At 45.7% G+C, this 24,307-nt stretch overlaps 1 protein-coding gene across 3 annotated transcripts in view; it reads left to right on the top strand.

The window, feature by feature from the left end:
• Positions 1-24,307, top strand: part of gli1 (GLI family zinc finger 1) — a 51,836-nt gene that overhangs the window by 8,090 nt on the left and 19,439 nt on the right. The window contains exon 1 of one of the 3 annotated variants that reach the window (XM_036531942.1): positions 199-257. The exons of the other annotated variants lie outside the window; for them this stretch is intronic. The gene's annotated coding sequence lies outside the window, so the exon portion shown is untranslated. Of the gene's footprint in view, positions 1-198; positions 258-24,307 lie in introns of those variants that run through there. 3 annotated transcript variants of the gene reach the window in all.

Genomic DNA, 24,307 nt, shown 5'->3' with positions numbered 1-24,307 from the left:
CAGAGTAATGCAGTCATATTGTAAACAGTGTCAATAAAGAAGGTAAGAATGAGTGCCCATAGGAAAAAAAACTGCTTTCCCTTTGGCCAGTGATCATCAGTGGTCATTTTAGGACACTAATTAAGCTTTCTCTCTGTTTGAAGCTTGTTTTCAGTGACACCTGGGGTTTGTCCTTGAAAATCGTGACCCTGGGAGAGTGTTCATGCCAGACATCAGTCTGCCCAGTTAGGGTCGTCTAACTGCATCTGTGCCTTTGTGTAAGTCCAGCCAAACCTTTTGCCTAGAGAAGTAACCTTGAATTGGATATCAAGCTCCTATAAGAATATATAATCAGTGATATTCCGAAAATAAAATGACATTTTTTCAGAGAATAACTCTACCTCTGAAGGTATTTATCAAACCACGTAATTATTGTCACTGTTGAAAGACTGAATATAATGCGAGTAAATATGTTTTTTATTAGGCAGAACTCAACTGTGAGAAATATCATAGGTATTCCTTAGGATCAGAGCACTACTGCTCAAGGTTTAAATATGGAATGTGGTTGCACTTGCGCTATGGTATGTGTGAAAAGCTCAGTGGGGGAACTTCCTATGCCTCCCTTTCTTTTTATCAGTGCTTGATAGTGTAGTGTAAAAGCCAAAAGCTCCTAAATAAATAAACTGTACAGGAAGACCTTTGCTTTCACAAAGACAGATGTAGCACCCAAAGCCTTCTCCACAGACAGGTGAATTTGTTTTGTCTTGTAGCATACAAGTGTCATCACTCTTTTTTGTCTTTGGTTAAGGGGAGGTTGAGAGGCACATATCAAAGTTTATTTAAGGTTAGAATATTTAAATGATAAATGTAATATGTGGAAATAATAATAAATAGAACAAACGTGTTTTGTAGCAGTTACTGCGGTGGACTTGAGTTTTGTGGTTTGGACTTTCAGATGGGTCGCTGTTGTTTTAGTTTTGATTATGATAATGTGTCACAACGAGCCATGTTGAATCAAACCAGCAAATCTCGGTTTAGTGTTAGGCCTTAAGTCTAAACCTCAGGCAGAGAAAACAAGTAACAAAGTCTATATAAAATCAAAACTTACATTGGCAATAAGATCACATAATTTCAGAGAGTCTGGTTGGCAATGCCATTGGGAGAAATACATCAGCACTTAACAAAACTGTAAGAAATATATATAGAGCTAGGTTTGATTTCTTTTGTTTCTGAAACATTTACATTAAATTACAGTTACATATATTCATTTGGCAGATGCTTTTATCCAAAGTGACTTACAAGTGAGGGAGAGTACAACACATACAAGGAGTCAACAGTATTAGAAGCGCTGCATGATCAAGTTTCAATAGTTGGCATGATAAAATGATAATCAATATTATTTATTTAGCATATTATTTATTTAGCATTAGAGTTTAGATGAAAGGGCCTTTTTGTTGAATAAAGTTACAAGGTAGTAAAACAACTACTCTTCCTTCTAAGTAAATGACAAAGTTATAATGTATGTAAGGTTGTTCTGATATACGCATACAGATCTCTCATAAAAACATTGTATTCTGGTATGGCATTGTCTTAGTAAAAGATATAACAAAGCTGGCAGCAGTTATCAGTAAGCCATTAAAATATGTGGCACTAAAGTGTTCTAATTTTCTGACTTGAACGATCAATCAGTTCAGTTATTAATTTTACGTACCCCCCTGAATTAATCATTTCCAAGGTTGTCGTCAGGATGTAGACAATGGTAAATGTGTTGAAACATTGTTTCCATCAGCAGTTCTAAATTCCATCATTCAAAGAATTGAACTGAATTAAGGGGATGAGAAACCGTGATGTACAAAGAGATGTTTAGGGGCCATAAATGTTGGGCTCATTTGGTGGTGAGCCTATATTAGTCAACTGCTTCTGTCTTAGAGGTTTCTCTTGCAGCTTTATGACATTTGCTGTTATTGTACTGTTCATTTTTATCAATTGTATGTATTGAGCCAGTGAGCTGAAGGAAAATTTCCAATTTGTATAATATTTAACAGATAATTAATTCTAAATAAATCTATTCTAGTTATATCTTTAATATAATTGCTATATTAAATGTTTCTATTCCCATTTTGGGGGGAGGGAATGGGGGGATCTGAACTTTTGGTCTCTGATGATGCAGATCATAGGGTGTGCCACATCAAACACATTTCTATTCTTCACCGCAGTCATCTTGTTGCATCATAAGAGCTTTTTCCGGGGAGGCAAATTCTGATGCAACAAGTACACTTCAGCAACCAGATTTTCTCTTTTACTCTCCCACAGGACGGTCTTGACATTAAGAACCCTCTGAGTGCGACTCAACAACAAAGATCATCCATCAAAAATTGGCAGCAAAATACATAAATTAAGTTTTCAGTCCATCTGCATTATGAAATAAATGATTTTTTTGTAATATGAAGGCAATGCTTATAGAGATAAGAGGGAAAAACAGCACGGGATGCTGAGTGTTTGAAACTAAGAATGAGGGACGTGACACAGGCAGGCGGCAACAAGTGGTGTGTTTTTCTCCGGATTCCTTTTTCTGCTGCGCAGCAAGAAATGTGTCACATGATTCAGCCTCCCCCCCTCCCACGTCCCACAGACCACCCTCACTGGGATCAGAGGCCCTCAATCAGCCCCTTTCACACCCTGTGAACCTGAAACAATCAGGGTTTAATAGCAGCTGTCTGTCCGTGGTGATAGGCCCTCGGTGCTGTGTCAGTGGGGAGGGGGGGGGGGTGTTGGTGGCTGAGTCGAGGTTGGGTGGGGGGTTCCAGGGGACACACACACAATGCACTCAAACCCCGCTTCTCTTTATCCCCTGCAACTCTTTTCTCTCTACATCTTTTTTTTTGTTTCTCTTTTTTTTCCAGAAGGATAAGGGAAAGAAAGGGGTGGTTTTATTCTGTCCGTTTCTCTCTCTCTCTCTCTCTCTCTCTTCGTGCCCTTTTCTGTCTCTGTGTTTTATCTTCCTCCAAAACCTCGCCCATTGCTACCCCTCCGCAGCGTTCTCTCCGCTCTGCCCCGGAGATGCCTCTCCTTCTTTCTCCCTGTCTGCTGTGCGTTTCCCTCATGCTGCTTTATAGCCTCCTCCCGTTATTCTCTGCCCCCACCTCGGACACCTGTTTGCACCGAAGAATGACCCCAGCTTCAAAATAGCCTTAGCGACACAAAGTAAAACGGAATAAATTTCTATTCTGTGTATCTAAGTATATGACATATACATTAGTAATTGCCCACAGCAGTTCAGTTATGATATCCCGTGAAATAGTATGCTTTTGTACATTCAGCAATGTATGTTAATAGATACATGTAAAAGTGGTAGTGGTTTATGTAGCATTGTATTTTGTTTTATGATGTATTTTTAATTATGTAAAGTATTCCACATTTCAATGTAATGTTTCTGCATGTAAAAGGGTATGTTACTTTTGCAGAATTGATCTCTCTTGATTTTTTTCCTCAAATTTTCCTCCATTTGTGAACCTTAGAGCACAGATTCGCGCCAGCTTCTCCCCTCACAGCCAGCTTGTAAAAGAAATACGATTCCCTTGAAAAGGAAAGGTGTAGTAACAAGTTTTCCGTGCATGCTAAAAATAACGACATCCCTGTGTAAAATATACCCCTGGAGAGAATTACTGAGCAGCCTTGGTTCCATCTACTCTCTCTCTTTCACGCATCTATTGTGTCCACGGTTTCTCTTCCTTGTTTCGCCTCTCATTCCTCTTTGCCCTCCTCTGCTCTCTGCTTCACTTTCGGCGTCATTTCTCTGGTCTCTGGACATCGCTGTGTAAGGTTAAACCAATCAGACTCTTGCTGTGACCCTGTGGGGTTGAAGTCGGGGGGAATAGTGGGGGAGGGGACGTGAAGCCAGAGGCCTGTGAGCTGTTTTCATTCTCATCTGTTTGTAGTGATAGCATATGGCTGAAGAGTGTGTTGACTGGCCTGTTTCTACCATAATATGTCCTCTCAACTCAGGCGTGGCTACCTTTCTGGTCGCTATGTGAAGGCAAAGCTGTGGTATTGGTCCGAATGAAAATACTCCACTTAAGCATTTGAGAATTCAGGCATTAATTCTCTGGGAATTATTTTGAAAGTTTCGGTTAGCCTGATGCTGTGTTGGTCCATCCTGAGTGTCCTTTCAGGATGCTCCTTCACTTTAAGTCCTCCCTGTTTGAGGGGGTAGTTCTGAGGATTCGGTGTACCAGTTACACTCAAGAAAGGATTACAGGAAAAAGTCAGTGTGTGCTGAATGCTGGTGCTGTTGAACTTTAGATTTTCTCGATCTGAAATCAGGAAGGCAGTGATTTGTGGAGTCAGGTGAAATGGATTTGAAATTTTGGGAAGTACCCCTCACCAAATGCTCTGATCCTTACTTCACCCTCCCTTAGTCAAAATTTAAGTCAAGGTGGATTTGCAGTAGCAATCATGATCATGGATAACCTTGCAGTCATCTGCAAAACATGTTATTCATACATGCTTAAAGTGATGCATGCACACAGTCACACAGTGTGTGGGTTAGCTCGCCTGTGTGTGTGACTAGTTACATTCTTGTACGCGTGCTTATTAATTTTGGTGTTTGGTGTGCACACGTGCGTATGCGTTCGCGCATGTGTGTGGAGAATGTGTGCTGGTGCTGATGGTGCGGAGTTGTGCCAGTAACTAGCAGAGTGGATCTCTCTCTCCCTCCTTGGTGGGGCCAGGTCCCCCCACCTCCTACACTGATGGGCCTTTGAATGAGGGTGGCTGGGGCTGGGATCTCATGTGGGACTTATTAGGGATAAAACCATGGGTAATGGGAACCAGGTGAAGGCAAAATAGGAATCTTATGCAAGAGTGATCTTTACTCATTTCCCTGTTATGTTAGCTTTGCACATCACAATGAGGTTTTGATCAGGGTCTCTCAACAAATGGAAGGGGATGAGGGGGGGTATGATGCCGGGACAAAAGCTCAGAGAAACACAATCTCTGTGTGATGGAGAAAGAGAGGAGATCACTGCCTGTGAGGTTTTTAGTCCCATGAAATCAGAGCTTGGATTCAATTTTGAAACAGCAGGATAATCAGACTAAATATGTGTAAAGTAGAAAAATGAAATGTGAAAATCCACAAGCATGGCTCTGCATGAAAACCCGAGAGTCATGTTATGAGCAAGTCATCACAGAGATGCAGCTGTGAATTAGACCTAGAGGTTTTCATAAAGTGCACAGGACCATGCTTTCTGTTGGGCGACCAACACTCTGCATGCAGATAAATGTGGTCAAGCAGAGATGTAGACTGGGGTTAGCATGTGGATCAGCATCACCTTAGCCTTTAAACCACCCTACCAAAAGCATTGGCTTACCTACATAACTATTGTACAGAGTAGATATTTACATGCCCCATGTATAATCCTCAATGGAGGATGATGCTACTATAGTAATTCAGAAATGGTGTTTGGAATAGCTAGCATTTTTCAATTATGTATTCTTAATTATGTTTTCAGTAGCTTGTAGTAGCAGTGTTTCTGAATAATTGAGACCCTTTTGATATGAACAAAAAGCTCCTCTTAAAGCTGAGATGAAGCTTCCAAGATCCCAGTAAATCCTTGTTAGGTCTTATGTAAGCTCTTAGTCTTGGTGTCTTTTTTCGCAGTACAGTACCCTTGTTGTAGTCACATGTTTCACACAAATACTGTCGGAGGAATTAAAAAACAATATACATTGATCAGTGGACTGTGTCGGGGGAGGGGGGAGATAGGGAGGGGTTGGGGGGGTGAAAAGTTTGAAGGAGTTTAGGGTGTTAATGGCCCACTGCCCTCTGTTTTACACAAAGGCCTCTTGTCTGGCCTACCGTCCCCAGCAGCAAAACGCAGCAGTTTGTTTTGAAAGGAAGGCAGATGTTTGTGTTTGTTTGGTGCTTCACCAAAAATGGTTAAAAACGGCCATTGAAATGCTGGAAAACCTGATCTCTCGGCTCGGCCCGGGAGTTTTGCAATGGCGTTCAGTGAGGCGGACAGGCCCAGGCAATCAGGCTGCCAGCCAGGGGCGTCCCACTGCCACCAACTAGCATTCTGGAGCACAAAGGGACACCTCTTCCAGCGTGGGTGACGTGTGAGGGGAGGCGGCCGTCGGAGCAGGGCCTGAGACACAGCGCGATGGGCAGCGTGGCATTGGAGTTGGGGAAGTCCTGACCGCGCGCTAGGCCGCCTGTGTGTACGTGTATGTGTGTGTTTGTATTTGAGAGAGAGAGAGAGAGAGAGAGAGAGAGAGAGAGGGGACATGCGCCACTCAGATGGGTCAGAAGACCCCTCCTTCTCTGGGTTGATTGAAAGCAGAGAGGAAGCGATGTTTTATTATTGCCTCCCGTTTCCATGGGCACCGAGCTCTTGTGTCGTCACCACAATAATTATGAGGCTTTGAGGCCGCTCCCTATTATTTTGCTTTTTGTAGGCGTGACTAATTGAGAATTACTTCATACAAATAGTTCTTAAATTAATTTCCTGTATTAAATGAAGGAAAAGCACCTCTGCTGTATTGCACTATTGTTGAGTGTATGGTTCCAAACTTCAACGAGGTGGTTTCATACCAAAAGGCACTGATGCAGTACTACTGTGTTTTATTTCTTAGGCCCGTCATTTGCAAGTTCCAAAGGGAGAGAGAGGTTCTCGGCAGTTTGCACATTGCGTGTACTGATACGGACCTTGAAAACAACAAATATGCTATCTCATAGGAGATAAAGATCCTACGAGTTGGCAGCCGTCCTGATCGGCTCTGTCCTCACTAGTCCCACACCCACACATCTCCGCTCACAGAAATATTCTCTCTTTTTCTCTCTCTTGCTCTCATTCTCTCTCTGTCTCTCTCTCTCTTGCTGTCTCTCTCGCTGTCTCTCTCTCTCTCCCTGTCTCTCTCTCTCTCTTTCTCTCTTACGACGCATAAAAAAACACAAAAATGATAGTTACGTGTCAAGTTAGTCAAAGAATCAAAACAGTTAAGTAGAGAGTGCACAGAGTTTACTCTCACCACATCCAAAAGCTCTGCTAAACTAGCCTATAAATGACTGCAGTGACTCTTTGGGTCAAAGGTGACAGCTGCCACAAGACACCACATAAAGATGATGTGTCTTGTGTGTGGAAGCACTGGACTCATTAAAACTGGCTTAGGACAGTTCTTCTTCTTCCTTTTATTATTATTACAATATGTCATATTTACATCTTTTGTGTAGTTCACTCCACTTCCTCCACGGTGGCTTTGATTGCTTTTTAATCCTTTTTTACATTAGTTTTTAAGCTCAGGGTTCAATTTGAATAGGTATTTGGTAGATCGGCCGCCGATTTAACCACCTCAAAATTAACCAAGTTGCTCACCAGTCAGTAAATCTGGACAATTATGAACCATAGCAGCCCAGTGCATCTTATAACTGTTAGGGTTACATGTATTGTGTATAATATAACAGTGCACAGAAGGGTAGAGTGGGGAGAAGAAATTAGACAAGTATTACTTTATGGTGACAAGGAGATAAAGGTGTGTCTTAGATAATCCCACAAAGTTAGAGACAAAACACAATGTGACACTGTGTGGAGTGAATCAGTGCGATGTTAATTAGAACAGGTAATTTCTCACTCTGCCCAGTCTCTCATGATATGTTGCGCTTCACACTGAGGATTCTGCAAAAATAGTCTCGCTAACAAGCTCTCTCCTTTGTTTCTACGATGTGAGAAAGCTGTCTATAAGTTATTCGCAGCTAGTTAATTATACTGTCGGTTATGCCATGCTGTGATTGGTTTAACAGACGGTGTCATAAACATGAAATTAGCTCTTAATTCATTTCAAATTAAGTGGAAAGAAGAAGGTGTGTCTACTCACACACTGCTGTCTGCTCCATATATGTGTACAAGTCATAATTTAGTTTGCAGCATGTCCCCTAGAAAGTTTATTGCTATTTAGCCTAAGGCAGCAAACACATATCTGAATTGATATTACAGCTGTGACTGTAAAAGAAATATTCGTGAGTAATTGACAGAAAGACATTTTTGCTGTAACGGAAGTGTGTGGTTCGCTCTTTTAGATAACACACAAAAATCGAATGGTTTTTGTGATAATAGCACTTTATAACGGGCTTAAAGGGACAGACTCAAGTGCTCTGTGTTGAGTTTCCAGAAAGTATGGAAGCGTAATATTTAAAATGTCAGATTGGGTTATTAAGCTAATGTGTTGTACTGCAGGAGGTTTTGGTGCAGATGATTAAAATATGTTGGATGATAAACAGTTCTTGTTGCTTCCTAGCTGTTATTTGTGCAGTCACACATGAAGAGAAAAAAGAGTGATGAATCATTAGCACAGTCTCTGAGTGTGTGCACTATGTGTATGAATGTGTTCACACAAATGCATTTTATTCATGCACACATGTAATCTGCGAGCAGTCTAGTAATTTAACTGTTTTTGAACAATCTTGGTTGTATTTAAAGCCACCTAAAACATTAGTTTGGTGCCAAGCAGGGTAGTTTTACTAACACTAAATAGTAAAGAGTACCTTTAATCAACACCATGATCAGACCAGAGCCGGTGAAAACGTCAGTTTTTACCCAGATTTTTTAGGGTTGACAAATGTGTCTTTTTTCGCTAAAACTCATTAAAAAGCATTAAATGGTGGCGCTAACGGAATGAGCCTCCACCAAACAGCGCACACATACGCACACGCATACTGTTTGCACCCACTCGCCGTATTTCAAAGACAAACCCAATTAAGTCTTTACAAAAATAATATCATTGGCAAGTGCAAAGAAAGAGTTTCGTTTCATTACCGTTGGGATTTTTGGCAAAGGAACAAGTACGCAGAAAAGAGTGAGAGCGGGGAGAGAGAGAGAGAGAGAGAGGGAGAGAGAGGGAGAGACGCAGATTGTTTTAAATCCACAGTGAGTCAAGCTCTCAAATTTATGCCCATGGGCTGCTTCTTGGGTGGGCTGGAGGGAGCTGCCGCACTGGAGCAAAGGAAAGTTGCAGACTCCAGACAGCTCACTCTTCAGCTTTGCTTTCCTGCTGGAACACATTTCCAACTGAACCGTCCTGACTGGCAGAGTGCCTCTCCCTGCTTTTCCCTCTGTCTCTCCTACACTGGCCATCAGTCTCTTCTCTTTTTTTTTACTTTTTTACTTTCTCTTCCCGTTTTGCCTCTGTCTTACTCCTTGCTGTCTCTCTATTTCAACACGTTCCTCCTCTGTGTAGCTCCAAACTGCGCCTGGCTCATCAGAGAGAATGCTCGGGAGGGCTGATGTAAGATGGTTGAAAAGGTATGAGGAAGGTGAAGATCCATTAAAGGGAGTCAACAGGGTGTGTGTGTTTGTTGCCTTGAACCGGCCCTGACTTTAAATGCCTCCTCCAGACTTAACTGACCCTCTCCAGATCCTCGTATTCGCAGAAGAGCTCTATTTGTGTCACCTTTCTCGTCATGAAAATACGGACGAAATAGGCACACAGCAGTACACAGAAGTGCCGTAAACAGGGGACCCTGTGGTGAATGAGACGCGGAACCTTTTTTATTTTCGAGTCCTTGAGCTACAAGTGCGAACGCATCACTGTTAATTAGACCGAAGAAGTAAGAGCTTCTAACCAAATATAGCCGTCTTTTGCTGCGGGGACAGCATGCGCCCTTATGTGAAGTATGTTGCCGAAGAAATGCAAGTTTCCAGTGTCGGTTTCAGATCTGATAAGCCGTAATTCCTCCTCTTCTGCATTTCGTGCCAGCATCCAGTGTTTGTCTTGCACAGCTTGAGAAAAATCAGGGCCCGCATCTCCTCATCTCTCCTCCACATTAACTCTTCCTGTATTTAACATGGAGGCGTGGCCAGTGTGTCAGTCAATTGAATGTAAAACTATGATCGCACAGATTTACAAAAGGGGGGGGGGGGGGAGGGGGGACAGAGACTGGATGAGAGTCAAAGCAGCTTGCCAGCTACATATACAGCACCGTATCTGAGAGTGAAAGCTGGGTGGGTGATAGTCAGGACTGAGCCAACACATACTGTTCTGTGCCGTGTTTACAGCTGTTCTGTTTGAAACTGGTGCTGCATAACAAATCTGTATGACCCCCACCCCCCCAAGTTCAGTGACATAAAGTAGACAGGACTAGATGAGTTTAACAGGTCTTTGGAATGGCATGCCATCAGAATAGGCCAGTTTATGCAGTACTGGTCTCTATATCTGAAGGTTATGAAGTCTACACATAGTATGTCACCTGGCTTAGCAAATTCATTTAATTTCACTTGGTTAAATAACAGTATGCTCAAACATGTGACCATGATAAGTTGAATCAGTGTATACTGTAACACAACAACTTTTTGAGTACCCCTTCCCACTCACCTGTACAATGGTAAAGATTGTAGTTGTTGTTTTGTAGTGCAATATTTGCACTGGAAGCGCTTGTTTGCTGTTTTGCACAATAGGTCTTCATGAAGCCTCTCATTTCAGAGAACCAGCAGTTTGGTACCATTCTTTTTCAAAATTTTCTGCTTTCTGCCAGAGCCAAATTCACAACTGATTTAAATTGGTTGTTACAGAGAATGTTGCAGTCAGAGAAAACTATTGTTGGCCACAGAGTGATCATTTGCTGTGGAGAACTCCTGGACTGGTGGTGTATTTTGAGAGTAAACCCACTGTATATGTTTGGAGATGATAGAGTCACGAATGGCAAGCAGACATCTGGTTCCCATCGCTGACCCCGTCTCAATTACTTAATTGAGCTCATTAATTACATGAAGGGATCCCTGGCCTATGGCGATCACTCATTAGAGATGTTCAGTAAATCTCTATAGGACACAAGCCCCATGTGAAATTCAGCACAAAAAGTACTCTTTGAGTTCTTCAATAAAAGCTGGCGCTCGGCTTTACCAACCGGCCACTAACTGTCCTTGACAAATGTATGTGCTGGTGGAATTCCAAACAAGCTAGCACAGCCTGTCCTTAACATTCATACAGAGTTATGAGGTTTAATTGCTGGGTTTGTGTTGTTGTATGTGGTAATGTAGGCTGTATAAGGCTCATATTGGGAATGGGAGGAGCCCACAGAGGGAAATAAAGCAGCGGCTTAGATCAACCGTAGTCCCCTCCCTGCGAAGGAGAGACAATCTCTTTCCCTGACCACACACCAAGCTGTATAGGCCCCCCTGCTTCTCGCATAAACCGCTTTTTTTTCTCACCTGCATGTTTTGCTTGGCCGGGGCATCGGCACGACTGGTCAGACCCCATGCAAATGGTTTCGCGCTGTTGGAGAGAGAGCGGGTGTTTTGGGGGGTGGGGATGAAAAGAGCTACTGTACACCTGGTCTCACGAAGGAAGAAGTCCATTTCCTTTGAGAGGGATCTCTGTGTATTCCATAGAACATTACAATGCGGATGTTTGAGACGATCTTCAGGGTGCTCTCCTCATGAAGTTGTGGATACAGAAGTGCTTCAATGGTATTGTGCATATCTGAACTGTGTGCAAACATTTTAATAACTGTGCGTATTCCATGAATAACAGCTGCTTGTTCCTGTTTTCTTGCACACAATGCAAGAAGCACCCAAGCACCATAGCTAACTGAAGAGTGAAAGCGAAAGACAGACATTAGTGATGTATTGCGCAGTGTCGTCAGGACCCCCCCTCAGCTGATGATGATCACCCAGACCGGGGGCACCCTCCACTCCCAGATCTCAGCAAATGTTCACATAGCAGCGTACAGCAGCTGTTGTTGTTTCAGGGGGGAGGGCCTCCTGCTCCTGAGCCCCCCACCCCCCCGCCAATCTTCTCCTCCTCCTGATCCTGCCTCTTTTTTTGCGTCAGATCGGCGCAGTGCACACCTGCTTCTGAAGGAGAGGGGGTGCAGCAAAGAGCGAGAGGGAGAAAGGTGTGCATTCGGTGTCTCTGTGGCAGGGAGTGAGCCAGACAGCATGCAGCAGGGTGTCTTTGCTCTTGGAGCTTCACTGTGTGTGTCCCTGTGTTGCCTGGGATCATGCTGAGAAGTTCTCCCAGGCTACACTCTCCCTGTTTTAAAAGGAGGTGGAGGAGCAGTGTAGCACAGTGGTAAGTAGCAGGGCTCGTAGCCAAAAGGTTGCTGGTTCGAATCCCTGCTGGGGCAAAGCTGCTGTACCCTTGCGCTTAATCCACAATTGCCACTGTATAAACCAATAACATGTAAATTTGTAACCTATGTAAGTCACTCTGGCTAAGAGTGCCTGCTAAATGGCAATAATGTATTGTCACAGTGGATCCTTGGTGAAGTTAGCACCATGACCTCTTGCAGACCTGTCACAAATTTCCTTAATTGAACATACACATAAGTGACATCAAATAAATGTTAGGTAAACAGGTGGATCAGTGGTTTGAAAAGAAGATGATGTTTGATGTTTGTATTTAAGCTGATGTGCAAAGATCCACTCCAGGAGGTATAATTATTCTCATTTCTGGAGCTCTTGGGAGCTTCCGTCTCCGCCGGTTTTTCTCTGTGTTGTGCTGAGTAGGGGATGGAACACTGATTGAACGCACACCTGGTCAAACACAGAATTAACCTCAAGTTATCTTCTGCCAGGTACACAGGCAGTATTGACATTCCCCCCCCTCTGGGAACTCAGGTGCTGCAAACAAGGCATGCGGGAATCCCCCCTCATCTAGATCGCAGGCAGTGCGAGAGATGCACGAGATATGTGTGGATATGTGAATTCATTTTCGCTGATGCACACCCGTTGCCCCCATCCACGCTGCTGAAGCACAGATATCTTGAAACCCTCAGGATGTAGTTCCTGTGTGGCTCTGATAGGGGTATGTTGGCTCTTTCTCTGGCAGGTCACCCACCAGGTAAATGAGCGTCTCACAGTGATGACATCACACAAAGGCTGGGATTCTGAACAGCCCTTGCGCAGGGCCCCTAAGGGCAGGGAGAATAGGTGGGTGTGGAGAATTGTTGTGGCAGGTAGATCTGAGCTGCTCTGTCTGTGTGTGGTTTGGAGAATGCAGCCGCTCCTCCTCCTCCTCCTAGCAGGGGGAACATTCAGCATTACCCTGGGGTATAACCGGGGTTATCCAGTCACTCTGTGTGACTGTGTGACTGGTCTGCACTCTTCTGAGAGGGTAAAGGAAGGCTCAGTGTAGAGAAGTAGTATGACATCTTCAGGACCAGGAGATTATGAATTAACCACCATGCATTTTTTCTAAGTAAGATACATTGCTCTGCAAGCCATACAGATCTATTTATCCTCATATGTATGGATATGAATGTCACTGCAAAAAGAAGGAGAAACATTGTAATAGCTCGGATCATTTCATTTTCAAGGCGTGGTATCTGCAGCAAAGTTAACGAAAGGCTGTCTATAATTGACAAGCCTAGGACTGGAAGACCGAAAAGCTGTCTAAGAAGGATGAGCTACACTCAAAAACATTACCCTTATGGAAAAGAACAAAAGACAAGGTTTGAACTGAATGGAAATGGCAGAAGGCTCCGGTTTTATTGTCCAAACCTCAACAGTATAATGGTCACTCTTGATATCAGGACTGAAATGATGTGTTCTGGTAAGAACACATATGTTGAGAATGGGGAACAAGGCTAAGATATGTTTTGGTTTCCTTACGCATAAAAGCATGATGGTTAGCGAATGAGTGCTAGTGTGTGTGTGTGTGTGTGTGTGTGTGTGTGTGCGTGTGTTTGCATGTGTGCGTGTGTGCATGTGTGTGTATCTTCCCCCAGGGAAGCATGTCCAGCTGATCTGATCTCAGGTCAGTTGTACAGAAGGGGTTGGGTTCAGTGGCTCTCCCCTCTGCCCAGCCCATCCCTGCTCCTCCTGCTCACTCCTTTGGCTGTGTGGATCCTCAGGAGGATGTAGCTGGAGCCAGGGTGGGTCATCTCCAAGGAGCTGCCTTTAGTTCAGTCCAGCTGCACAGGATGAGTGGGTTGTACACTCTGATTGTTTTTGATTCTGAAATATGGAGTAGATCATTGTGAAGATGGGGAGTGAAAGGGGAAGTCCGTGTAACTGGAGAGCACTGTCAGAGGGAAGAGTGAAGAGATGCTTGTGTCTTTATTGGCAATTCAGTTACTCTAAAATGTCTACAAAACCACCGCTTTGAAACAGCTATTTAAGCTCTTTTTTAACAACTGGTAACGCAGCTTATGTATGATCTGTAATTTGTCCCCTTGATGTGATGTAATTTGTCTTTTAATGAGACCAAACTGACATATTCCATAGAATCTGTAAGATGATTGGCTGCAAATAAGCCTTTGATGTCAACAGTATTTTTTTTGGTCCTATTCTGAACTTGTTGTGCACCATAGCCACCTATTTAAACGTGATATTTCTTGTATTTATTACAGAGTAAATATCACTTTACAATGCCCTACTGTACCTTTATTAAATTTTTATTTATAATTATGACATAATTAGAAAATTGGCTTGTTGTTAACACTAATAAAAACTTTTGTTAAAATCTGCAGGGGTATGAATGAATATGGAGGACCCTGCGTCTGATACATTTTTACTCATTTCCAGCACATCGGTAAAATACACAGGCATTTCAAGGTTCCCTTGTCACTTCCAGTAATTAAATAAGTGACAAGCAGGATGTCCAAGGTTCTGAAATTCAGATGGAGTGAGAGCAAGTCACCAGAACAGATGAACACACACATTCAAACATTTTGCAGAAGCGCACAAAACAGACACAGTTGCACACACACAGGCTGATCGAAAGAACCTTGCACATACTGTATGTGATCTTTCTTACAGGTACACATACACAGACTGATAGAGTTACACAAATATTGCACATGCTCTTTCTTACAGACACACACACACACACACAGGCTTCACTCCGGTAGAAAGGGGAAATTCCTAGGTGGTACTGGAAAAAGCCTGGCTATGATAAACAAGCATGATGGCACACACAGTTCTGTGCGGTACAGTAGGGCAGTGTTTGCTTTTGTATGTAGGGCTATAACACCTCATTCACTAAGGTTTCCTCAAACTGGAAAACTCAGATCAAGAACCAAAGATCCAGTGATTTTTAAGATTGTTATAGATGGCATCAGCAGCATAACAAATTGCAAAGAAGGGTTTGTTTAACAAGGTGTCTGAGGATTAAGCTTTCATAAACTGTTTTCCTGTTTTCCCAAGTATCGTCGGTGAATGAAGGGGATATCACTCACAGAAAGTTAGCTGTGTCAGTGGGGGAGGAGTGAACGTTTTAAAAAGTAAAAAAGAAATGCCTAATTGCACGCGGATGTCTGTCACATTGTCTCTCTGCCGCTTCACACTTGAGCTTCCTGCGCGGTAAGCCCGCAGGTATTAGAGCCGTCGCTCTTCGGGACAGAGTTCAGTCTCGCAAGCTCCAGCATGCCGGAGTCAGCGTGTGTGGGGTGAGGGGGTGCCTGGTCGGGTGGGTGGAGAAGCCTGTCTGGAACATGAAAATTAATTTATGAAGGTTCACCGCAGAGCACTTTCCAACCATTTTTTCTTGGTGTTCCCAAAACAGTTTGTGTGTGTGTTTTGTATGTGTTTTATCCTCTCTTGTCCTGCAGATATGCTGAGCAGATTTCCCTCTGGTTTGTACAACATGCGGATTCTGTCTCTTCTGATTACAGTAGAAATAAACACGACGCACGCAAAAAAAAATATCAACACAACTGCAAGAGACAGGCTCTATATCAGCCAGTTGTCCCTCTGGATTGTGAACTCCAGCACGGCTATCCAAGCGCTGTATCAGGAGAGGAAGTCCTCTTTGTGAGCTAGTGAATCTCTGTTAGCCCGACATCTGGCTCTTATGTTATTTTCTCCGTGCGCGAAAGCAGTAACATTTGGTAAAGTTTGGATGTTCTTGTTGCCATGGGCACGGCGGGAGTGAGGACTACAGATCTGTGAGCTGTGAGAACAGGTGCTGCGGGAGACATTACACCCCTTTTTTTCCCAAAGAATCGCCACAGCGTAAATCACCAGGCCTTCCACGGATACGAAAACCACCTAGCCATTTTTTTTCGTTGTTGACACAGTCGCTGCCTGCGGTGTGTGGGTTGCCGCCCTGTTAGCTGCTGCGATTGGTGTTCAGCTGTCCCCCCGTGTATGCAAGGGCGGAGGTGTCTTTGCGGGTTTCCCTGTCTGCTCGGCCCTGCCAGCCCTGGGCCCTACGAGACTGAGCAGGGGAGTGGCCCACCGAGCGGCCAGTCTGTGCACAGGAGCTCTGTCAGGCCGCTGAAAGACACTTCTCAACCAGGGGCGTTAGTCTAACGTCTGCAAAGAGGGGACTCTCCCCACCAAGTGCACCGCCGCTCTCGGGACGGGATAATTCACTGCCCCATCTCTCCGTAAACAAGACAGAGCAAACTTTTTAACTTGAGGAAGAAAGAGAGAGCACTCTGGATTGTAGCACCAGAGCTCTCCTGCTATCTGACCCCGGTCTCTGAAGAGCTGCACATAACAGGCACCCACAGTGGCTTTTGTGATGCAGGAGGGTCTTTACATAACCCGCATAACCAAGCGCATTGTCTAGCAACCAGCCGGCTGCTCGAGAGCCTTGTAAAGAGGGAGGTCTTGTTGAGCAGGGCCCAGAGGCCTCAGTCAGGACTCCGGCCAGCCAGTTAAAATGCTAATGCCCTCTGGGAGGGGAAACAGCGTCGCTACCTGCCCCTTCGCCATTCTCCCCACTCACACAAAGGCCTGCTTTTTTTTTCACCCTCGGGACTGAAAATATCAGCAGCGTAAAATCCTGAGGAACCATTATGGGTGGTGAGTCACACTTTTACTTCAACTCTAAAACTCAACTTTTTTATTCAAAATATTTTGTAATTCTGCGCGTAAAATTGCCTTGAATTTTCTCATCCTTGGGTTGGCAGTGGGACAAAGCTTTCATCTGTCTGCTGGAGGGAAAAAAAAATTAATAACTGGGAGGTAGCATTATTGTCTGGCCAAAGACAATTTCCATAAAAAGTCACTTCTGTTTTGTTTGTTATGGATGTGGCATGGCCTTGATGGTTCAACATTTACGAAGTTATTCACTAAGATTAAGTTTTGGTAATAAATAACTGGTTTATGAGGCCTTTTAGAAGATTCCCAATTGAAGTAATTAGCTGTGATGAGCGTAGACAGAGGTCATTTCAGTGTGAGGTCAAAGACAGCCCAGCTCTGTCAGTATTGAGGTGTGATTAGCGGGTCCACTCCTTTTCACTGCTGTGGTGATAATGATCCATTAAGGGACGGCTGTGAGACACCTGCCCTGCATCAGGACTGGCACTCCCTGGGGAGAGAGAGGAAGTGTTTATTACCGGAGTGAGATGTCAGCATTGTCCCCCAATACACAATGACAAGGTGTCCCCGGCGGCCAACGCAAAAGGATTTCTCGCCATTGTGATGTGCCTGTGATCAGAGTCACGGAGGGAGGGCTGTTTTGTTGGGAGGGGGGTAATAAGGCTTTGAAATGATGTGTGAAATGGGAGCATCAGCATTAAGAGCTTCGGCCCGGTCAGGGGCCCATTGTGCCAAGGCCCGGGCCCCCTGCTGGCTCCCATGATATCCTCCCATTGACATGAATGGCAGCTCTGCTCCCAAGCTCTGTCACAGCCAAGTTACGCTAATTGACAATCTGTCCCAATCTCCCTCCTGGCCACCTCCCACTACTGAGTTGTTCTTCATCAGCTGAGCCCTTGTGCATTTAGCTCAAGTTGTTCCCCCGGAGAATGCTCTTATCTCTTTCCCCGTTGGCCATTTCTGACCACAGAATTCTGTGTGGTGGCCTGGACTTGCCTTTATTCAATGCTGCATAGCCACTCACAAACAACACGAACCACACTGACTCCTGTTGCAGCAGACACATGTGAACACCTCTGTGAGATATTTGAGCTGTGTGATGCAGGTTGTGACTGTGCTGGTGTCCTCCTGGCTGACGGGTGTTGTGACGCACTTCCAGAGCAGGACCAAGGCTGTGCGAGCAGATAAGCTGTGTGCTTGGCGCATCCTTTTTCGGGCCGCGTGCGTCTGCGGGCGCTGGTGTACTTGTGTCTGTGTGTGTCAGAGATTGCGAGTGTGTACATACACATATTTGCACAGTGTTATCCAGCCTGTGCGAGGCCAACAGAAGTCGTGCGATTGTCAATAGTGGAAGTCTATAAAAACCTCTCATTGACAAAGAGAGAACAAACAGCGGCGGTTTGCTCAGGATTTCCTAACAAACACTCGACGGGGAGAGAGAGACAAGACAGAGAGAGGGAGAGGCAGAGGGGCCGGCGAGGACTTGGCTTACACACCGTAGGGTCCTGACACACAGGATAACAGCTGCAAACTTGTACTGAGAAACAGTTGAAAAACCAGGACTACCGCCTAATGATCTTTCAGAAGACAATGGCCTTGTTTTTTTTTTTCCTTGCAAATCCGCAGCGGGGACGGAGGGAACCGTCTGTGCTCTGACACGGTTTAAGGCCAGGTGCCTGTTTTAGGAGTGGTGAGCTGTGTGCAGACTGAGGGGAGAGTGGATGCAAACGGAAAATAGGGCCTCATAAAGAAAGTCCTGCGAGTATCAGCGCAGGCTGCGGGGGAGTGACAGCCTTGGAAATAAACACTCAGCGCCGGCCCCGTCTGCCGAAAGGCCATGGGGTTTACAGTCTTAGAGGATGAGCCATCACAATGGGGGAGAGAATGCTAAAGCTGCTGGGCAAACGAGGCTTTGTCCGAAAGAAGAGGCACCCTAAGACCCTCCTTATGCCGTTTAGCACCAAAACCTCCTTGCTCTGGCGGATTGTCGGCAATTTCAGTTCGTTCCTCGTCTGGGCTGTACAGGTGTTTCGTCTGACAGATATCTGAGCTTTCGAGCGTCCCGTCCTCTCTCCTGTGTGTTTGAGGGGTTTGGTGCGGATGCTGGGGAGCTCTGTGGAGGAGCCGGTGTGTGTGTGCATGGAGAGGGGGGTACCGTACAGTGGGGACGCAGGGGTTTGGAAGCAGGAAGGCTGGAAGGAGAAGGGCTGGGGGGAGGGGGGGGGGGGGTTTGGATCGGAGGGTCGAAGGGTGATTAAAATTCATCCCACGGTGCAAACAAAAGAAGAATGAAAAAGACAGAACGCGGGAGAGTTAGAGAGGAGAGAGAGAGAGAGAGAGAAAAGTCTTCTCTGAAAAGATTGTAAGCCTCTCTTGTACCCAGCAGATCCCCTAGTAGTTCCCTAAATCACCGCCTTTGAGTAACAGTACAATTACCCCTGAGACAACAGGGAATGGGGGGGGGGTTCTTGGAGCGAGGGATAGATGGATGGAGAGAGAGAGAACATTTATTATTCCTCCTGCTATTCCCCGAGAAGCACAGAGGCAAGCCGAACAGGAGGTCAACAATTGACTCAATTACAAGACAAACTTCCCAAGGGCCCTACACGGCACTCACAGAAGACCCTGGGCTCTTGGGCTAACTGTTGATTTTTTTCTTCCCTCCTTTCTGCTCCCCTCCTTATGGGTAAATGTTTGCCCCTCTTCAGGTGCCCCCCCCCCAGCTGCCGCAGTGGCCACGGCCACGGCTGAGAGTTTAACCTTTTCATTTATTGAGCCATTCCTCCTCCCTTTCTTCTTTTTCAAGAGCGAGAGAGTAAAAAGCAGCCCGAAAGGGTAGAAGCCGTCTCATTGCGTCACTGTTTTGTTCACATTTAGCGAGGAGAAATGTTTGAAATTAGACAGAGTGAATTGTTGCCTTTGTTGTTTTTCACATTCCTTTATTTGTAAGAGATCGAAGGACTGAATGGGGTAAAGCGAAAGACTAGTGCGTCACACTGGTGTCATGGGACAAACCCAGATGCAGTGTACTTAAACCAGAAGAAGGAGACTCAAACACACCATGGTGTTTTCATTTTTTTAACAGTCTGATATGTTGTATAAGCGACTGCGTAGAACAAGTTACCACCCATACTGAAATATCCACAAATCCTTTGTGCTGCACCACACCATGGTGGACCTGAGGGTTGCATGCAGACTGCCAGCAGGAGATGGACGTTGGAGTGTCCACTCCCATGCCACAGTGTTGACTCTCCACCTGAGCTGAATTTGAATGATTGCAAAAACGCAAGGGATTATGGGATTGAACACCCCCCACACACACACCCCCCCCACCCCCCGGCAGACCACACGTTAATGAGGCCAGACAATACTCTGAGAAACAGCACCCACCCCCACCCCCCCAGCTTTGCAGCTCCCAGTCTCTCTCATCTCTCAATAGGAGCGCTCAAGCATGGGCCACCGCACTGCTCTCGTCTCGCGATCTCTCTCTCCCTCTCTCTCTCTCTCTCTCTCTCTCTCTCTCTGTCTCTCTCTCTCTTTCTCTCCCTCCCTTGCTCTCTCTCTGTCCCCCTCTCGCTTCCCCCTCTCTGGAAGAGGAGGAGGGTCTGAATGCCACACACAGTCTTTGACTCAGTCATTGCATAGCCAGGTTTCTACTCCCAGTTTTTTTTTTTTTCCATTTCATGTTGAGCGCTCTGTTTTCTTTTTTGGGGGGAAGTAACGGGGGGAGCAAAGTTTTCTTTTCTTCTCTTTTTTTCCCCTGTGCTGTCTTTTCCCCAGTCCAGTCCGTATAGTGTGTGTGTATGCTTGCATTTTCGTGTATGTATAAATGTTCATCAGATCTTACAATAACAGCAGAAGTGTGTGCAGTTAATATTATCAGACAGTCCCTGTCAACTGAGTTGTCTTTGTACTGACAAACCTTTGTCCAAAAGTGCACATTAGTGGTGAGCATTCAGGGCACTAATTCATTAGATTTTCTCTAAATCGGATTGCATCGGCTGTGTCTGTGATGGGCAGAGAACGAATTAGTTTTTACTGCAGGATATAAGCCAACACACAAATTCCACAGCTAGGTGATGAGAACAGATATAATAGATACAACTGTTGGTCAGGACATGTTTTGTTAATCAAATCACTCAGGCCTATCAGTGGAGAGCCGGCACTTGTGTGTTGGAAACAGTTGGTGAAGAGTGTTCAGTTCACCTCATTGCAGATCTACATAAGAGGGTCTGCAAGCACTTGTGTCAAGAGCTGCTGGTTTTAGCACATTGTCGGCCATGATATCCCCCGTTTTCCTCCAGCTGTCTCCCCCAGATCAACCCTGCCATTTGGCCCCAGTGGGTCTTTCTGTGAAGAGTTGATTAGGTGATTTGTTGCCTCTTAGTTATGTAAATTCCACTTAATTACAGCCCTGTTGTGATCCCCGCCGGCCCCGCTTGGAAGGGGAGCAGCAATGGCATTCTGGGATTTAGGAGCCGCGGAACAATGGCTTTCACACAGAGCCGCACGGCTGAGGAGCTGCGGGGTCACACCGCGCTACTCACAGGTGTCCCCCGTCGGAGAGAGATTTGGGCGGGCGAGGTAGCGGGAAGGGGGGGGGGGCGCAGATGATAGGCCAAGGGGAGGGTGTTGGGAGGGACTGCCACGTTCTCTGCTGGAGCTATCAGTGGGCGTGCGAGGTCAGAACCATCGACACGCTTTCATCTTGTCGCCTGCCAGACGATCAGCTTCGCCCGCTCGCCTTGATCTCCTCTCAGGGTATTAGATTCACACTTCAGGAGGCTTGAACAGTGGGCTTTCAGGGGAGGGCTGTCTGGTCCAGGAACGCGCACATGCACACAGGCATGGCATAGTTCCGCGGCCTCAACTCCACAGCATGGAAACAGCGCCGGGCAGGCATGCACACATGCACACGCCGCGGCGATGGCGGCGGCTGCGACGGCCATGTTGCGCATGCAGGCCCACTGATGTGGCGTCTCCGTGATGTGCAAAAGGCATTGTTTAGTCAGTCAGATCCCCATGACAGGCCACTTTTCATCCTCCCCGCGCATGAGAATGTGTTCTGGCAGCTCCGAGGGGCCGGAGCCAAGGCGGTGAGTCATGCGCCAAGCCCCAAACATCGGCTCAGTGTTTCTCGTCGAATTAAAAGCTAATGCAGCACCGGATGCCCGGCCTCTCCGCACATCTGTGTATTAAACTTCTGAGCTATATTAGTTATGAACAGGCGGGACCACACATTGTGAGAGCGTGCGGAGCCGTGGCGCGCCTGTGTGTGCGTCTGTGCATGTGTGTGTTTGTGTGTGTGTGTGTGTGTGTGGGTGACTGCTCAGTGCAGAGGATTGGAGTCCTTTCTGATTGAACCCATACCAAAAGAAGCAGATATTTATTGTGCATATATATTTTATGGGCTGTTATTTCTTTCTTCTTCTGATAGAAGTGATATGATGTATACATTTATAAACTTAATTGAGAGAGAGAGACAGAGAGGAGATGTGGTAGCATGACACCAATCATTGTTTTTTTATTGTTTTATTGTAACTTCTGTTAGATTCATAAATGGAATCCTTGAACCACCATTTCCTCTGTGAGGAAGGGGCTCAGGAGTGTGAACAGGGCATCTCAGAACGGGAGGCATTTCCATAAACAGGGTGGCATACTGTGTCTGACACAAGTTTGCATCTTCTTACGCACACACACACACACACACACACACCCTTCCTCCACTGACAACAATCTGACAAAACAAGTCTTCACATGTCAGCAAATCCAGTCAATGCTTGTCCAAGGAGAAGAATTAGGCAGTGATTTACTGATTTTCATGGGAATTACTGAATATTCTTTTCATCAGAAATGTTTTGTTTTTGATTTGTTTTTTAATTTCCATCAATCATCAGTACCGTGCTACAGAAAAACCCAGGAATCCAGCAGGCATTTGGTTCTCCTAATGGCAGACCCGGGAGCATCTTCCCAGGCTGGTCAGCTGTCTCAGGCACCCATTTGCATTACAGTGTGAATGGACAGATGAGCACTAATAACCCAGTGGGTGGAGTAATAAGATGACATAAAGCATGTGACCTTTTTTCGATGGAGAGGGAGTGTCTATGTTTGTCTGTGTGTGTGTGTGTGTGTGTGTGTGTGTGTATGCTGGGAGGCAACAGTGGCGTAATGGTAATGACCCCAAAGGTTTCTGGTTAAATTCCAAGGTGAGGTCTTGCTCTTGTACACTTATGCAAGGTAGTTACCCCTGATTGTGTCAGTAAATATCCTTACAATATGTGAAGACTGTAAGCTATGTCCGTTACTCTGGATAAGCACGCACGTGTGTGTGTGTGCGTGTGTGTGCATGTGTGTGTGCATGTGTGTGTGCATGTGCGTGTGTGTGTGTGTGTGTGTGTGTGTGTGTGTGTGTGTGTGCGTGTGTGTGTGCGTGTGCGTGCGTGTGCGTGCGTGTGTGTGTGTGTGCATGTGCGTGCGCGTGTGTGTGTGTGCATGTGCGTGCGCGTGTGCGTGCGTGTGCGTGCGTGTGTGTGTGTGTGCGTGTGTGTGTGTGTGTTTTCATCCGGAAGCACAGCGGTGCACTCGTCTCGGCATTGCCCCCTCTGGGCTCCACAGAGTTCTCTGTGTTTTTTCAGATTGTGTCCTCCTCTCCCATGCGGTGTTCCCCCATTTCCTCTGCAGCGGTACGGAATATCTGTAACGCACTCATTTCCCCTGCCCTCTCACGGTCTCATTACCTTTCTCAATAGTTAAAAATGGCATGAGCTCTGCTAAATATAATCACAGTGGAAAAACAGCCACTGCCCACCCAGGATTATTGCGATGATAATGTTTCCTCTAATAATGGTGGTTTTGTCTGAATTACAGGGGTTGGCATTTGGTTTTGCTGACCGTCATTCACAGCTGTTATGCGGCAGCTCCGGAGTCTGTCTGCTTGTCGGAGAGCGCCGTGGGTCTGCACAGCGGACTGACAGTGAGTGAGGCCATGATGGAAAGTGACAGCAGTGACCTGGGGTGAAATGGGTGGAGGGGAGGAGACAGAGGAAGAGGTGAAGGGAGGAGGGGGGCCAGAAAGGGTCAAAAAACACTGGGTGAAGATGAAGGGAGGTGTGCAGATTTTGGATTTATGGCGACGGAGCTCTTTTCGGTGTTTTCTCTCTTTTTTTTTTTGGTAGTTTATTTGGAGCTGTTCGCTGTGTGCTACAGCTGTTGGCCAGCTGTGTGATTCACTGGTGCCTGTATCCCCTCCTCCTTCCCTCTCTCCCCTCTTGCTTCACCCCTTCCTCTCTTAAAGCGGACTTCAAAGAGATGCTTGTGGTTTGGGCAGTACCAACCTGACTCGGAGCACAGAGGAAAAGATAGAGAGGACGATTTCTAATTTTACCTAGCAGGGAATAGAATGGAAGGAGCAGCTGAAGGTAGAGGGGAGGGCGAGGGGAAAGAAAGAAGAGGTGGAGAAAGGAAAGAACTAGTGGTGAGGGAAAGAAGGGGAGAGAGAGAGGGAGAGGACAGGAAACCACAGGTATGCACGGGATGGTGGGTGGGTGGGCGGTCTGGAGAGCAGG

Source organism: Megalops cyprinoides, chromosome 6, assembly GCF_013368585.1.
Source record: "Megalops cyprinoides isolate fMegCyp1 chromosome 6, fMegCyp1.pri, whole genome shotgun sequence".
NCBI classification, from domain to species: Eukaryota; Metazoa; Chordata; class Actinopteri; order Elopiformes; family Megalopidae; genus Megalops; species Megalops cyprinoides.
The sequence above is the reverse complement of the archived record's forward strand: the minus strand, read 5'-3'. Positions and strand labels throughout refer to the sequence as shown.